Source organism: Pan paniscus, chromosome 6 (genome assembly GCF_029289425.2).
Source record: "Pan paniscus chromosome 6, NHGRI_mPanPan1-v2.0_pri, whole genome shotgun sequence".
Classification (NCBI taxonomy): domain Eukaryota; kingdom Metazoa; phylum Chordata; class Mammalia; order Primates; family Hominidae; genus Pan; species Pan paniscus.
In genome coordinates this window covers 95,569,934-95,586,043 of record NC_073255.2, presented here as the reverse complement: position 1 = coordinate 95,586,043, position 16,110 = coordinate 95,569,934, and the positions used below count along the sequence as shown (strand labels likewise).

The 16,110-nt window shown below is 40.0% G+C and overlaps 1 protein-coding gene and 1 pseudogene across 1 annotated transcript in view; both read right to left on the bottom strand.

Annotated features, from left to right (window-relative positions):
- The window catches only part of RSBN1L (round spermatid basic protein 1 like), a 96,987-nt gene that overhangs the window by 57,242 nt on the left and 23,635 nt on the right, over positions 1–16,110 (bottom strand). The window lies entirely within an intron of this gene.
- On the bottom strand, positions 575–16,046 carry LOC129398170 (farnesyl pyrophosphate synthase-like; annotated as a pseudogene).

The window sequence follows — 16,110 nt, the reverse complement described above, 5'->3', positions numbered from 1 at the left end:
TCTTTACTAAAAATACAAAAACTAGCAGGGCACAGTGACGCATGCCTGTAATCCCAGCTACTTGGGAGGCTGAGGCAGGAGAATCACTTGAACCCAGGAGATGGAGGTTGCAGTGAGCAGAGATCGCACCACTGCACTCCAGCCCAGGCAACAGAGTGGGTGAGACTCCATCTCAAAAAAAAAAAGATATATCTATCAGAAATAACCACGGCACGCAACCTGTTAAGAGATGGGAAATATGAAAAGATCGACATTAAGAGAAGAAAAAGTCAAAATGTGATGGAAACTGATGTAAAGAGTTTTTTTGTTTGTTTAAGTTTTTCCTTGGTTTCTTACTGATCAAAAGAAAGAAATGTTTCTAAACATTTGTTTAGAACTAAACAGATGTTCAGTTGACATCTGTTTAAAATAACTTGTGGTCGGGCATGGTGGCTCACGCCTGTAATCCTAGCACTTTGGGAGGCCTAGGTGGGCCGATCACCTGAGGTCAGGAGCTCCAGACCAGCCTAACCAACATGAAGAAACCCCATCTCTAGTCAAAATACAAAATTAGCCAGGCGTGGTGGCACATGCCTGTAATACCAGCTACTCAGGAGGCTGAGGCAGGAGAATCACTTGAACTCAGGAGGCAGAGGTTGCGGCGAGCCGAGATCACACCACTGCACTCCAGTCTGGGCAACAAGAGCGAAACTCCACCTCAAAAAAACAAAAACAAACAAACAAAAAAGCCTTGTTATTTCTAGAAGATGTTTTTGCAAGCCCCACAGTAACCACAAAGCAAAAACTTATCATAGATACCCTTAAAAAAAAAAAGGCAATGAATTAAAACATACTACTAGAGAAAAACCACTTAAACACAAAAGGAAAACAGGAAGAGAGGAAAACAACCAGAAAACAAGTCCTTGTCTATTAATAAAAATAATGATAAAAATAGACTAAACTATCCAATTAAAAGACATAAATTGTTGGGAGGCCAAGACGAGTGGAACGCTTGGGCCCAGGAGTTCAAGACCAGCCCGGCAACGTAGCGAGACTCCCATCTCTACAAAAAATACAAAAATTAGCCAGGCCAGGTGGTACATGCCTGTAGTCCCAGCCACTCGGTAGGCTGAGGTGGGAGGACCACCCGAGCCCCAGAGGCATAGGTTACAGTAAGCCGAGATGGCACCACTGCATTCCTGCCTGAGTGACATGGTGAAACCCCATCTCAAAAAAAAAAAAAAAAAAGAAAGAAAGAAAAGAAAAAACTAGCCAGGCATGGTGGTGTGCACCTGTAGTCCCAGTTACCTGAGAGGCTGAGGTAGGGGGATCACCTGAGCCTGGGAAGTCGGAGCTGCAGTGAGCCATGATCACATCACTGCACTCCAGCCTAGGTGACAGAGACAGACCCTATCTCAAAAAAAGGGGGGCAGGGGGCAGCAAATGATCTAAATAAGGCATTTTTCAAAAAACATACAAATGGCCAACAGGTACATGAAAAAAGAATCAACATCACTAATCATCAGGAAAATGCAAATTAAAACCATGAGATATCGTCTGACCCAAGTTAGAATGGCTTTTATCAAAAAGACAAAAAAAAAAAAAACAGATGCTGGCAAGGATGCAGAAAAAGGAGAACACTTGTACACTGTTGGTAGAAATGCGAACTAGTACAACCAATATGGAAAACAGTAAGAAGGTTCCTCAAAAAATTAAAAATATAACTACCATATGATCCAGCAATCCTACTGCTGAGAACATACCCAAAATAAAGGAAATCAGTATATCAAAGAGATATCTGCACTTCCATGTTTACTGTACTATTTACAATAGACAAGATAGAGAATCAACCTAAGGTTTCATCAACAAATGAATGGATAAAAAAATATGGTACATATACACAATGGAATATTATTCAGCCTAAAAAGAGAAGGAAATCTCATCATTTGCAGCAATGTGGATGGAATTGGAAGTCACTATGTTAAATGAAATAAAGCAGGTACAGATTTTCTGCATGTTCTCGCTCGTATGTGAGAACTTAAAAAGTGGATCTAATGGAGGTAAAGGGTTGATTAGCGGTTACCAGAGGCTAGGAAAGGCAGGAAGAAGGGAAGGATGAAGACAGGTTGATTAATAGGTACAAAATACAGTTACAAGAGCCACGCTCACGCACATGTAATCCCAGCTACTCAGGAGGCTGATGTATGAGAATCACTTGAGGCCAGGAGTTTGAGAACAGCCTGGGCAACATAATGACATCTGCATCCCTTAAAAAAAAAAATTGTTGTTTTGTTTTTTAATTAGTTGGGCATGACGGCACATGCCTACAGTCCAAACTACCCAGGTGGATCCCTTGAGTCCACGAGTTCAAGGATGAAGCGAGCTATGAACCCTGCACTGCAATTCTAGCTTGGCCGAGAGAGTAAGACCCCATCTCTAAAAAGATAAAAATAAACCCAATGGGAGGCTCACCTGACCCCAGGAATTCGAGGCTGCAGTGAGCTATAGCCATGCCATTACATTCCAGACTGGGTGACAGAGTAAGACCCTATCTCTAAAATAAATATCAAAAAATAAGCCTGAGAAACATAGCAAGATCCTGTCTCTACAAAAACCTTTAAAAAAAAAAATTACCCAGGCATGGTGCTACATACCTGTAGTTCTAGCTATTCAGGGGGCTGCAGTGAGATATGATAGTGTCATGGCACTTCTGCCTGGGTGACAGAGCAAAACCCTATCTCTAAAAGAAAAACTAGAATAAATATGTCAACAACCCATTTATCTGGAATCTTCAGACTTACCTGCCAGATAAGAGAAGATTGCCATTTTTTAACTACTCTCGTGACTTTTTAAAATGTACTACATACTTCCTTGCTTCCTAAAATATATCTTATGACAAAAATTTTAACTCTCATCATTCTCATATTGATGACCTCAAAAATAGAAAAAAATTTTTAAAAATTACTCAAAACTAAAAATTTGTTGAGTCTCATTTCATTTTATTCTATCTTTTAATTCTCAGATGTCATTTATCACTACAGGAAAGAGAGGTAACAGCTCTAACTTTTGGCAATCACGTAAAGGACCATTCTTATTTTTTCTGTGCTAAGAAACTAAACAAGGTCCATTAGTACTATACTGTTTAGTAATCATGTTATCTATCTGTATTTCAGGAAATTTCACACTGTATTCAGGTTACAGACATCTGTCTTACCATCCTCCTCCCCACCCACATAAACTCCATCGGAGTAGAGAAGGCTTTCTTTCAATAAATGCTTGTTTTATGCATGAAACAGGTTCTGTGATAAAGTGAGAAATTACTGCGTTATTTTCTACAGTAAATCAATGACTTTCTCTCGCGTAAGGTGCTCTTGGTTCATCCTTGTTAATCCTTCCTTCTTTTCCTTTGCCATGCTACACCAGAGAAGGAAATTCTTAGTCCTTAAAGTCTTCCAAGAATAGTTCCTCAAATTTTGTCCCCTTATCTAACTGGCCTAGTCATTTTTTTACAGTAAGTTCTATGACTGAATGAAACTACTCCTCCCTAACATTAAGGATCCCCAATTTTTCTGGGTGTAAGTATAGGACAAGCAATTTTCCCCAAAAGAGAATGGGTTAATTTCCTTCTTAAGTAGAGCTTTTTTTAAAAAAAATTACAAATACAAATTGTATATATTTATGACGTACATGATGTTTTGATGTATGACTACGTCGTAAAATGGTTAAATCAAGCTATTTAACAAATATATGCATTACTTCACATACTTATCTTTTTGTATGTGGTGAGAACACTTAAAATCTACTTAGCAATTTTCACATCTACAACGTATTAACTGTAGTCACCATGATATACAATAGATCTCTTGAACTTATTTCTCCTAACTGAAATTGTGTATCCTTTGAACATCTCCCCAATCCCCCAGCATCTGGTAACCACCATTTTACACTTTTTCTATGAGTTTGACTCATTTATACCTCACATATAAATGAGATCATAAGGCATTTGTCTTTCTGTGTCTGGCTTATTTCATTTAGTACAATATCCTCCAGATTCACCCATGCTGTTGCAAATGAAATGACAGGATTTCTTGTTTTTTTTTGTTTTTTTTTTTTTTTTGCTTTTGTTTTTAAGGTCACACAATAACTTATTGAGAGCCTCCTCTCCCCGCCCTTGCAGTCTACAGGCCACTTCTTCTGCTCATAGATTTTGTGTGCTAGCCCCTGGAAGATAGCTGGGGGCAGGGGCACCGCGTACTGCCACATGAGACCCATAAGGTGGCTCTGTCTTCCTCAGACTGCAAGAACACAGTGGTAGACCCAGCTCCTCATATAGTGCCTTCACCGGGTCCATCTGTTGGCCTCCTTCTCCCGTAAGTCTCCTGCAGGATCTGATAACTGTTCTGGAGTGGCCTGTTGCAGACACTGAACCATCAGCCAGCTGCATTTGTTGTCCTGGATGTCAGTGCCAACGTTGCCAGTCACACTGGGGTCCCCAAAGAGGTCAAAGTAATCATCTCAAATCTGAAAGAACTCTCCCATCTCCAGCAGGTCTTCCTGGCATTGGTGTGTTCCTTCTTGCCATCAATGCCCACCATATGCATGGCTGCAGCTACAGCAATCGATTGTAGTTAACAATAGATTTGTACCTCTTTTCAGTGACTCTGCCAAGATCCACCCTGCCCTGGGAGGGCTGTGATGAGGTCCAGAGTCTGCCCAATCTCAGTCTGACAGAAACTCTGCAGGAAGAGCTTGATCAGGTTCAGGTAATAGGGCTGCTCCAGGCAATAGAGCATGTATCTCTATTGAACTTATTTCTCTTAACTGAAATTGTGGTAGATACAGCAAGCGGTAGACACATGCTTACAGAAGCATAGCATCATTGATGGCATCCAAATCTACGCCTGGCTTCTGATACCAGCCGATCTGCCCCTGGCAGGTGAATGAGGATGAATCCATGCTGTCATCTGACACCAGGAAGAAAGTCTGCAGTAGTTCCACACACCAGCTCACAGTCAGGGCCCACTCAAGACTATCAGCATCCTGTTTCCCTGGCTCCACCAGCTCCTGGAATGATACCAGCACCATTTAAACCCTGGTGATACTTGCCTCCAATGGCAGTGTACTCCAGGATCTCCTCGAGTTGGGCAATAGCACTCCTGTCTATGGGTGCCCCATCTCATTCTCAGTCAGCTCCCTGACAATCCGGGAGAAGTGCTGAATGAATTCCTGCTTTTCTTGGGCATAAACATCTGAGTTCTGGTCTCCATTCATTCTGAGGGAGGATCAAAGTGCTCTGTTCTTGGATGTGGGTTCCTGCTTGGTGGATTTCCTTCTTTCTTAAGGCTGAATAATACATCCACAGTGTATATATATCAACATTTTCTTTATCCATATATCTCTTGATGGAAACTTAGCTTGACTCCGTATCTTGGCTATTGTGAATAATGCTGTAATGAACATGGGAGCATAGTAATTTCCTTTCTTTTGGGTATATACTCAGCAGTAGGATGGTTGGATCACACGGTAGTTCTATTTTTAATTTTCTGAGGAATCCCTATATTGTTTTCCATAGGAGCTGTACTAACTTACATTCCTACTAATAGTGTACAAGGGTTCCCTTTCTCCACATCTTCACCATCTATAGAGCTTTGTTTAAAAAAAAAAAAAAAAAAAAGCTCTTACAATACCAAAAAAACTTTAAAAATTAAATTTTAAAAATAGCAAAATAAAAAAGGAACAAAGGACATAAAACAGCAAGTTTCAAAGAATGTTAATGTTAAAAAAAAATGGAAAAAAGTTCAACCTTACCAGTATTCAAAGAGATACAAATTAGAACAGTAGGAAACCATTTTTCACTTATCAAATTGACTATTTAAAAAAAAAAAAAAAGAATAACAAATGCTGGCAAAGGTAAAGTGAAATAGGCACTTCTACACAATGAGTGTAAAGACAGTCTTATGGAGGACAATTTAACAATATGTAGAACAAACTTTAAAACAGATCAATCCTGATTCCGTAATTCCACTGCTAGAATTTAATAAAAAGGAGGCAAACCTGCACAAATACAGTTGTCCATCATCCACGGGGGATTAGTTCCAGGACACCCCCATAAATACCTAAATCCATGTACCAAAATTTGTGGATGCTCAAGTCGCTTATATAAAATTATGTAATATTTGCATATATAACCTATGCACATTCTCCCATACTTTAATTCATCTCTAGATTACTTATAATACCTAATATAAGGTAAATACTATGTAAATAGTTGTTAGACTGTATTGTTTACTTTATATCATTTTTATAGTTGTATTGTTATTTTTCACTGCTTTTTCCCAAATATACTTTTGATGGATGGTTGGTTGAATACACAGATGCAGAATCCACGGATGAAGAGGGCCAACTGTACAGCTAGCTATACTATACAAGGGTCCTCATCCCCCATTATTTACAATAGTGAGTAACTGTAAATAACTTTAAAAAAAATTTTCTTTTTTTAGACAGGGTCTCACTCTGTCACCCAGGCTGCAGTACAGTGGCACGAACATGGCTCAGTGCAGTCTTGACTTGCCCAACTCAAGTGATCCTCCCACCTCAGTTTCCCAAGTAGCTGGAACCACAGGCACCCGCCACCATGCCAGGCTAGTTTTTTATATTTTTTGTAGAGATGGGGTTTCACCGTGTTGCCCTGACTGGTCTCGAACTCTGTCCACCTCTGCCTCCCAAAGTGCTGGAATTACAGATGGAGCCATCACATAAGTAATAACTTAAATTTTAATTATGGAGAATTGATTAAAGTTGGGTATACTCATACAATGAAAAATTATGAAGTCATTAATGTTTAAAGTAAGAGTCAAAATCTATAAAAGTATCCCAAGACTATCATATATACATCTGTATGAATACATGTATATACACACATATGTACATATACATCTATGCATATATGTGTTTGCATATATGTATATATACACATACAGCTATCTTAAGGAAAATTGATTAAAAGTTTATAAAAAGAAAAGTCAAACTTCCCACTTCACCCACACCAAATACTGGAGATTATTTCACTCTCATCCCTTAAGGAAAACACTGAACTTCCATTTTTGAAGAAACTAAATAGACTTCAAGCCTCAGGCACCCCAGGTAAGGCAAAGGATGTATCTAAAAACATGCTGGCTGTACTTTCCTAAAACGCTTAAACAGAATTACATTTAGAAAGGAGATATGGAAAATTAAAAATACAATAGCAAAACTGAAAAACTTAATTAAAACATTACAATGTAAAGGTGAGATAATCTCCCAAAAAGCTGAACAAAAGGCAAAAAAAGTAGAAAACAGCAAAATAAGGTGACCTAAGAGGATCTATTCAGGAGATCCTATATCAAATTAACTGAAATCTTCGGGGGGGGGGGGGGATTCAGAATTTTATAGGGAAGAAAAATATCAAATAAATAATACAATAAATTTTCCCAAAAAAGATCAGTCTCCCGAATGAAAGATTTCATAAGGGATGAGTACAAAGAATGGAATCCACCACCGTGGTCACCTCCTCACACACACACTACACACACAATTATGAAATTTCAGTACACTAGGATAAATAAAAGATCCTAAAACCCTCTAGAGGAAAGTAAAAAATAAACAGATCACATAAAAGATCAGGTAACTATGGAAATGAACTCTTCAACAGTAACAGTACACAGATGCTAAAAAGCAATACAGCAATGCCTTCAAAATTGCGAATGAAAATAATTTTTAACATACAATTTTATAATCTGCCAAACTATCAATCACGTATGCAGGAAGGCATATTCAGACAAGCAAAAATTAAAAAAAAAATTACCACACATGCATGCTGTCACAGGAAGTTATTTGAGGGTGTGCTCAAGTAAATTAAGGAGTAGTAAACAAAGGAAGACAATGTGAGATCGGAGGACCCAGCATAAAAGAGCAGATGAGAATGTATTAAAATAAACACTGTGCAGATGGCTCAGCGGATAACTAGTTCAGGCTGAAGTACAAGAATGGAGCTCTTAAAAACAAGACCTCCAGAAACAAAGGGGGACCTGACAAATTTTCTCTTATCACAGAACACAGAGAATAGAGAGAAAATGAAGCAATGGATACATAAGTAAATGAAAAAGAGAGGCAATTTTTAACTACACAAAAATGAAGAAAGCCATATAAAAGGATCTCTCCCTGATCTGCATTAAACAGCATTTGCAGAGTCATTATAAGCACTGACTATTGTTTTAACTAAGGTATGCGGAATTATTAAAAAGGAAAGAAGCTAGGTTATAAAAGTGGTCATTCTGGCCAGGCTCAGTGGCTTACACCTGTAATCCAAACACTCTGGGAGGCTCAGGCACGAGGTGTACTTGATGCCAGGAGGGTAAGACCAGCCTGGGGAAGAAAGTGAGGCCTTGTCTCTACAGGGAAAAAAAAAAAAATTTGTTTTTTAATTAGCTGAGTAAGGTGGGACAGGCCTGTAGTCCCTCCTACTAACCGAGCCACTGCGCTCTAACCTGGGTGACAAGCGAGTCTGTCTTGAAAAAAATACTAAAAATAAAAATAAATAATAAAAGTGACAATTCTTATCTAAACAAGAATGCACTATATGTCTAAAACTAACTTAAAAAAAGTAGTATGAGCATTTTATTCAGAAACTTGGAATTAAAAGCAGATGCGGGGCTGGGCGTGGTGGCTCACGCCTGTAATCCCAGCACTTCAGGAGGCCGAGACAGACAGATCACCAGAGGTCGGGAGTTCGAGACCAGCCTCACCAACATGGAGAAACCCCGTCTGTACTAAAAATATAAAACTAGTTGGGCGTGGTGGCACATGTGTGTAATCCCAGCTACTCAGGAGGCTGAGGCAGGAGAATAGCTTGAACCCAGGAGGCGGAGGATGCAGTGAGCCGAGAGAGTGCCACTGCACTCCAGCCTGGGCAACAAGAGCGAAACTCCATCTCAAAAAAAAAAAAAAAAAAAAAAAAAGCAGATGATGGCCAGGCACGGTGGCTCACACCTGTAATCCCAGCACTTTGGGAGGCCAAAGCGGGTGGATCACGAGGTCAAGAGATTGAGACCATCCTGGCCAACATGGTGAAACCCCATCCCTATTACAAATACAAAAATTAGGCCGGGCACAGTGACTCACACCTGTAATCCCAGCATTTTGGGAGGCCAAGGCGGGAGAATCACTTGAACCCAGGAATGTGGAGGTTGCAGTGAGCCGAGATCGCACCACTGCACTCCAGCCTGGGCAACAAGAGCGAGACTCTGCCTCAAAAAAAAAAAAAAAAAAAAAAAAAAAAAATTAGCTGGGTGTGGTGGCACGCGCCTGTAGTCCCAGCTACTAGGGAAGCTGAGGCAAGAGAATCGCTTGAACCTGAGAGGCGGAAGTTGCAGTGAGCCTAGATTGCGCCACTGCACTCCAGCCTGGGCGACACAGCAACGTTCCGTCTCAAAAACAAAAAAAAGTAGATGGGATACTAAACGAGCTGAGGAACACGAAATCAATAGGGAAAGCTAGGGACACTTCTTACTATAAATTTTTTGATATTTTTAAATTAAATTTTGTTTTTAAAATTTACAGTTATTGTCTTCCTCCCCAAAACCCTAAACTCCGGTCTAATCATGAGAACAACATCAGACAAATCCCAGTTGGGAGACGTTCCACAAAATACCTAACTGGTACACCTCAAACAATCAAGGTCATTAAAAGCGATGGAAGTCTGAGATACTGTCTCAGCCAAAAGGAATCTAACAAGACATGATGATTAAATGTAATACAGTATCCTGGATGGGATCCTTGAACAGAAAAAGGATATAAGACAAAATACTAAGGAAATTCTGAATAAAGTATGGACTTTAGTTAATAATAATGCATCACTACTGTTTCTTAACTATGATAAACGTGCTAGAAAAATGTAAGATGTTAATAATGGTGTATGGGAATTCTGTACTACCTTTGCAACTTTTCTGTAAATCTAAAACTACTCTGAAATGAAATGCTTACTAAAAAACTTATAAAGGCAAAACTTAATTAGAAATACAGACAGACACACATGTATATGTATGTGTATATAAATTTAACAATATATAACAGAAGCGCTACAAGACACTGTTAACTAAAAAAAAAAGCAGGTTACAGAAAAAGGCATATATATAGTATATTTAGGTTTTTAAAAATAAACTAGATAATCTTAGCCAGGCGCAGTGGCTCTTGCCTGTAATCTCAGCACTTTGGGAGGCAGGCGGATCACCTGAGGTCAGGAGTTCCAGACCAACCTGACCAACATGGAGAAACCCTGTCTCTACTAAAAATATAAAATAAGCCGGGCATGGTGGCGCATGCCTGTAATCCAGCTACTTGGGAGGCTGAGGCAGGAGAACTGCTTGAACCCAGCCTGAGCAACAAGTGCGAAACTCCATCTCAAAAAATAAAATAAAATAAAATAGTAAACGATATAATCTCTTCTGTGAGTGTGTGTTTACATATGTACATATGTAAATGCACAGAACACTTAAAAGGGCTTACCCCTGGCTGGGCGCCATGGCTCATGCCTGTAATCCCAGCACTTTGGGAGGCCGAGGCAGGTGGATCACCTGAGGTCAGGAGTTTGAGACCAGCCTGGCAAACATGGTGAAACCCCGTTCATACTAAAAATACAAAAAATTAGCCATGCATGGTGGTGCATGCCTATAAACCCTGTCTCTACTAAAAATACAAAATAAGCTGGGCATGGTGATGCATGCCTGTAATCCCAGCTACTTGGGAGGCTGAGGCAGGAGAATCGATTGGACCCAGGAGGCAGAGGTTGCAGTGAGCAGAGATCGCACCACTGCACTCCAGCTTGGGCCACAAGAGCAAAATTCCATCTCAAAAAAAAAAAAAAAAAAAAGTGGGGGGCTTATCCCTAGGGAAGAAAGAAAAAGAACTTCTGGTTTTTATTTCATTTACTTCCTAAATTATTTGAAACTTCTGCAAGAGAAAGGGATTCGTGGCCGGGCGCAGTGGCTCATGCCTGTAATCCCAGCATTTTGGAAAGCCAAGGCGGGTGGATCACCGGAGGTCAGGAGTTCAAGACCAGCCTGGCCAACACGGTGAAACCCCGTTTGTACTAAAAATACAAAAAATCAGCCAGGTATGGTGGTGTGTGCCTATAATCCCAGCTACTCGGGAGGCTGAGGCAGGAGAACCGATTGGACCCGGCAGGCGGAGGTTGCAGTGAACCGAGATTGCACCACTGCACTCCGGCTTGGGCCACAAAAGCGAAACTCCGTCACAAAAAAAAAAAAAAAAAAAAGAAAAAGAAAAAGAATAGGGGGCTTACCCCTAGGGAAGAAAGACAAGGAACTTCTGGTTTTTATTTCATTTACTTCCTAAATTATTTGAAACTTCTACAATAGAAAGGGATTCATGGCCGGGCGCAGTGGCCCATGTCTGTAATCCCAGCACTTTGTGAGGGCAAGGCAGGTGGATCACCTGAAGTCGGGAGTTTGAGACCAGCCTGGCCAACAGGGTGAAACCCCATCTCTACTAAAAATACAAAAATTAGCTGGGCATGGTGATGCACGTCTGTAATCCCAGCTACTCAGGAGGCTGAGGCAGGAGCATCACTTGAATCCAGGAGGCACAGGTTGCAGTGAACCAAGAGCGCGCCAGTGTACTCCCACCTGGACAACAGAGTGAGACTCTCAAAAAAAAAAAAAAGAAAAAAGAAAAAGAAAGGGATTCATATATTATGTATTATTTGTACAATCGAGTTGGTAGCCTAACTCTCCTTCCCGAAAGAATTAATAATTATGTTCAGATACATACTTTTTTAAAGATTTAGAATCACTCAGTATATTAGGAGATACAAGAAAAAAAAATTCAAAGTAAAACACTGAATATATAACATAATATGTACTCACATAAACACATTAAAAAAAGTTTCCAAAGGTCTCCCTCCATTAAAACTGTTCAAGTGCTGTTCTACCTCACTTGATATATATTATCTCGATGTTATGCTATAGTTAATCAAGAGGAGAAAAAAAGGAGAAAATTAGAAATAATTATAAGCTGGTGCAAAGGCTCATTCATGCCTGTAATCCTAGCACTTTGGGAGGCCAAGGTGGGAGGATAGCTTGAGCCCAGAAATTCAAGACCAGCCTGGGCAACACAGAGAGATCCTGTCCCTATTAAAAAAAAAAAAAAAAAAAAAATTATTTTTTTTGAGACAGAGTTTCACTCTTGTGTCCCAGGCTGGAGTGCAGTGGTGTGATCTCAGCTCCCTGCAACCTCCGCCTCCCAGGTTAAAGCAGTTCTCTTGCCTCGGCCACCCGAGTAGCTGGGATTACAGGCACGCTCCACCATGTCCAGCTAATTTTTGTATTTTTAGTAGATACTGGGTTTCACCATGCTGGCCAGGCTGGTCTTGAACTCCTAACCTTGTGATCCTCCCACCTCGGCCTCCCAAAGTGCTAGGATTACAGGTGTGAGCCACCACGCCCAGCCAAAAAAATTCTTTTTAAATTAACTGGGCATGGTGGTACATGCCTGCAGTCCCAGCTACTTGGGAGGGTGAGGTGGGAGGATCGCTTAAACCCAGCAGGTCACGGCTGCAGTGACCTGTGATCATGCCACTGCACTCCAGTCTGGGCAAAGAGTGAGACCCTATCTCAAAAAATTAAAATTAGAATTAAAAAATAAATTATATATGTATTCTGAATATGCATACACACATACATTATTTATTAGGTTTAACAGTTTTTAAGAAAAAGAAGCCATACTTCTACTCAACCACAGATTTTGATGTATAGGAAATTCTTTATATAGGTTCATTAATTTTTTTAAGAAATTACAGCATCATAAAAATCCACACTGGAAGTTCTTAAGAAATGTTGGCCAGGCGCAGTGGCTCACACCTGTAATCCCAGCACTTTGGGAGGCCAAGGCACGTGGATCACTTGAGGTCAGGAGTTTGAGCCCAGCCTGGCCAACATAGTGAAACCCCATCTCTACTAAAAATACAAAATTAGCCAGGCGAGGTGGCGCATGCCTGTAATCCCAGCTACTCGGAAGGCTGAGACACAAGAACTGATTGAACCAGGAGGCGGAGGTTGTGGTGAGCCGAGATTGCACCACTGTACTCCAGCCTGGGTAACAAAGCGAAACTCTGTCTCAAAAAAAAAAAAAGAAAGAAATGTTAGAATTTCATACTACAGCTTTCAGTCACAATATATTGTTGCTGCACAAACATCAAACAAGCTTCACACCATCACAGTTTTGCCTGCCCTGAATATGAGCGATATGAGCCATAATTCACACCATAATAACGCAGTCCATGAAATCAACTGAACTGAACAACAACAATGACATTCCCCACCTTCCCTCTCTTACATTATTCCTTCCAGGAATAATGTATGGCTAGAAATAGATGAGAGAACAAGCAGCGGCAGAAGAAGAGCAATGTAAAGAATTTGAAGCAGAAGGAAAAGCAGTTACATTACAAAATGATTACAATTACATAGACTAAAATAAAAATTGAAGGAGATGAAGGATACAGTAAAAAGAAGAGAAAGGACTTCACAAACAGTAAATGGGAAAGAAGTGATTTATCACAGCCCCTCGCTAACACAGCTAATCAAAGCTAAAAAAATCCAGTGGCTTCTCAGCCCTTTTTTCCATGGACCTCACTGCAACATAACAGTATTGATTCCTTCTCAAAATTTCTCCCTAAGTTTCACTGAAACTGTACTATCCTACCTGACTACTCCCTCATTCTCATAATCCCACCATCCAAACCTGCACATTTACCTAGGATCTCTCCTAGGCATTCTTCTCTCTTCTCTATAATGCCTCTAAACATGCACTCACATGATGTAAACTATAACCCTGTGGCAAACTAATCTCCAAATTAATCTCCCAACCCAACCCCTCTGCCAAACTCCACATCTTCATCTCCATAATATTTAACACCAAAATATCATCTTTCTAATATAAAGAAGTTCAAGTTCTCCTTCCAATTCTCTATGTTAATGGCACATCCTCATCCAACATCCAAATACAAAAAATTTTCAGTAACACTAATAATACTTCTTTCTTCAATTTTCCCCTAACACTAAATCACTTGACCAGTTCAGTTTATACTTCGTTAAAATATTTCCATCTTTTTTTCCCTTTCCATAGTCACCACCTAGTGTATTCTCACTAGCTTTTAAAAGGGTTTCCGTACCTATAGTTTCTTTCCTTTCCACCAAGTAAGCACAGTGACCAAAAAAGATTCCTTAAATGTATAGTTTACCATGTCACTGTCTTCTGCTTAAAACGAATGAATAAACCAACTCAGCTTACCTCTGCCTATCTAAAAACAGAAAACTCCCATAATATGTCATTCAAGAATCTTCAGTTAAGACTCACCTTCTTTTAGCCTTTTCTTCAACTATTCACCCACATATATAACAAGATTCCGGATTACTTGATTCATCATTACTCAAATGTCTTACTCCAATATTTTTACTAATATATCCCTTAGCTAAAATGCGACTGCCCATCCCAATTCCTCCTGCCCAAATCCTACACATCCTGTAAGATTACGGTGAAATTTAGCTTCTTCCACTAAGCACTCCTTGATGCCCATAATCACAAATGATCATATCCTCCTCCTCCCTCTTTTATAATTTGAATTCTGATTTTTTGTATAACTGCTCAATCTGCCCTCCTGGTTTCTAAGCTCCTTTGCAATTATCATATCTTGCTCTTCTTTGCTACCTTCTGTAGAACCTAGAATGGTGCTTTGCATATAAGTGATGCTCAATGTGAATGAAGTTTCCAGGAGGCAAAAGATTTAAGTAAAAAGAAGGAAATTACTATTGATAAGCATTTGAAGGCAATCATAGAAGACAAAAAAGCAATACACAGAAAAAAAAAAAATTACCAACAATGAGCCGTGTCTTTTACATTGCAGCTATTTATCTCTCCAATTAAATGAAAAATTATCTCAAGGCAAGAAACAGAAAGTTCTCCTCTTTGTATCTCCCTTTCTTCCACCACCACCCAAGCACAAAGCAGGCCATAAATAAGTGTTAAATCCACATAAGAAAAAAAGCAGTAGGCTGGGCACGGTGGCTCACCGCTGTAATCCCAGCACTTTGGCATGCCGAGGCAGGCAGATCACTTGAGGTCATATGACCAAAATGGTGAAACCCCATCTCTACTAAAAATACAAAATGTAGCCGGGCAAGGTCGCCCACGCCTGTAATTCCAGCTACTCGGGAGGCTGAGGGATGAGAACCTGGGAGGCTGATGTTGCAGTGAGCCAGGATCACACCACTGCACTCCAGCCTGGGTGACAGAGTGAGACTCTGTCTCAAAAAAAAAAAAAAAAAGAAAAAGAAAATGAAAAAGAAAGAAACCCTAAATGTATTGTGATATAATAGAAATAATTCAGGCTTTGTAATTATACATATTAAGCTCAAATTCTAGCTCTGCCAATAACTGATCAAGTGACATGAAGCAAGTTACTTAACCGTGTTGTGCCTCAGTAGTCTCATCTGTATAGATAATAACACTTGTCTTCTGCAATTTTTTTTTTTAACGGAGTTTCGCTCTTGTTGCCCAGGCTGGAGTGCAATGGCACGATCTCAGCTCACCGCAACCTCTGCCTCCCAGGTTCAAGCGATTCTCTGCCTCAGCCTCCCGAGTAGCTGGGATTACGGGCATGCAGCACCACGCCCAGCTAATTTTGTATTTTTAGTAGACCCGGGGTTTCTCCATGTTGGTCAGTCTGGTCTTGAACTCCCAACCTCAGGTGATCCACCCACCCTGGCCTCCCAAAGTGCTAGGATTATAGGCACGAGCCACCACGCCCAGCCTTTTACAATTTTTATAACAAGGCAACATATGCATTATTTCCAACACTATGCACAATACCTAATTTTAAGCACTGGACAAATATAGCTATTATTATTAAATATAAACAGAATTTTATTACAAAAGCACCCAGTAACAAAGAGTTACAAAAATACTACAATAACAATAGTCACAAGAACACACAAAGAGTAAGAGGAAAATAAAAAAAGACACATACAGCTGGGAACAGTGGCTCACACCTGCAATCCCAGCACTTTGGAGGACAAGGTG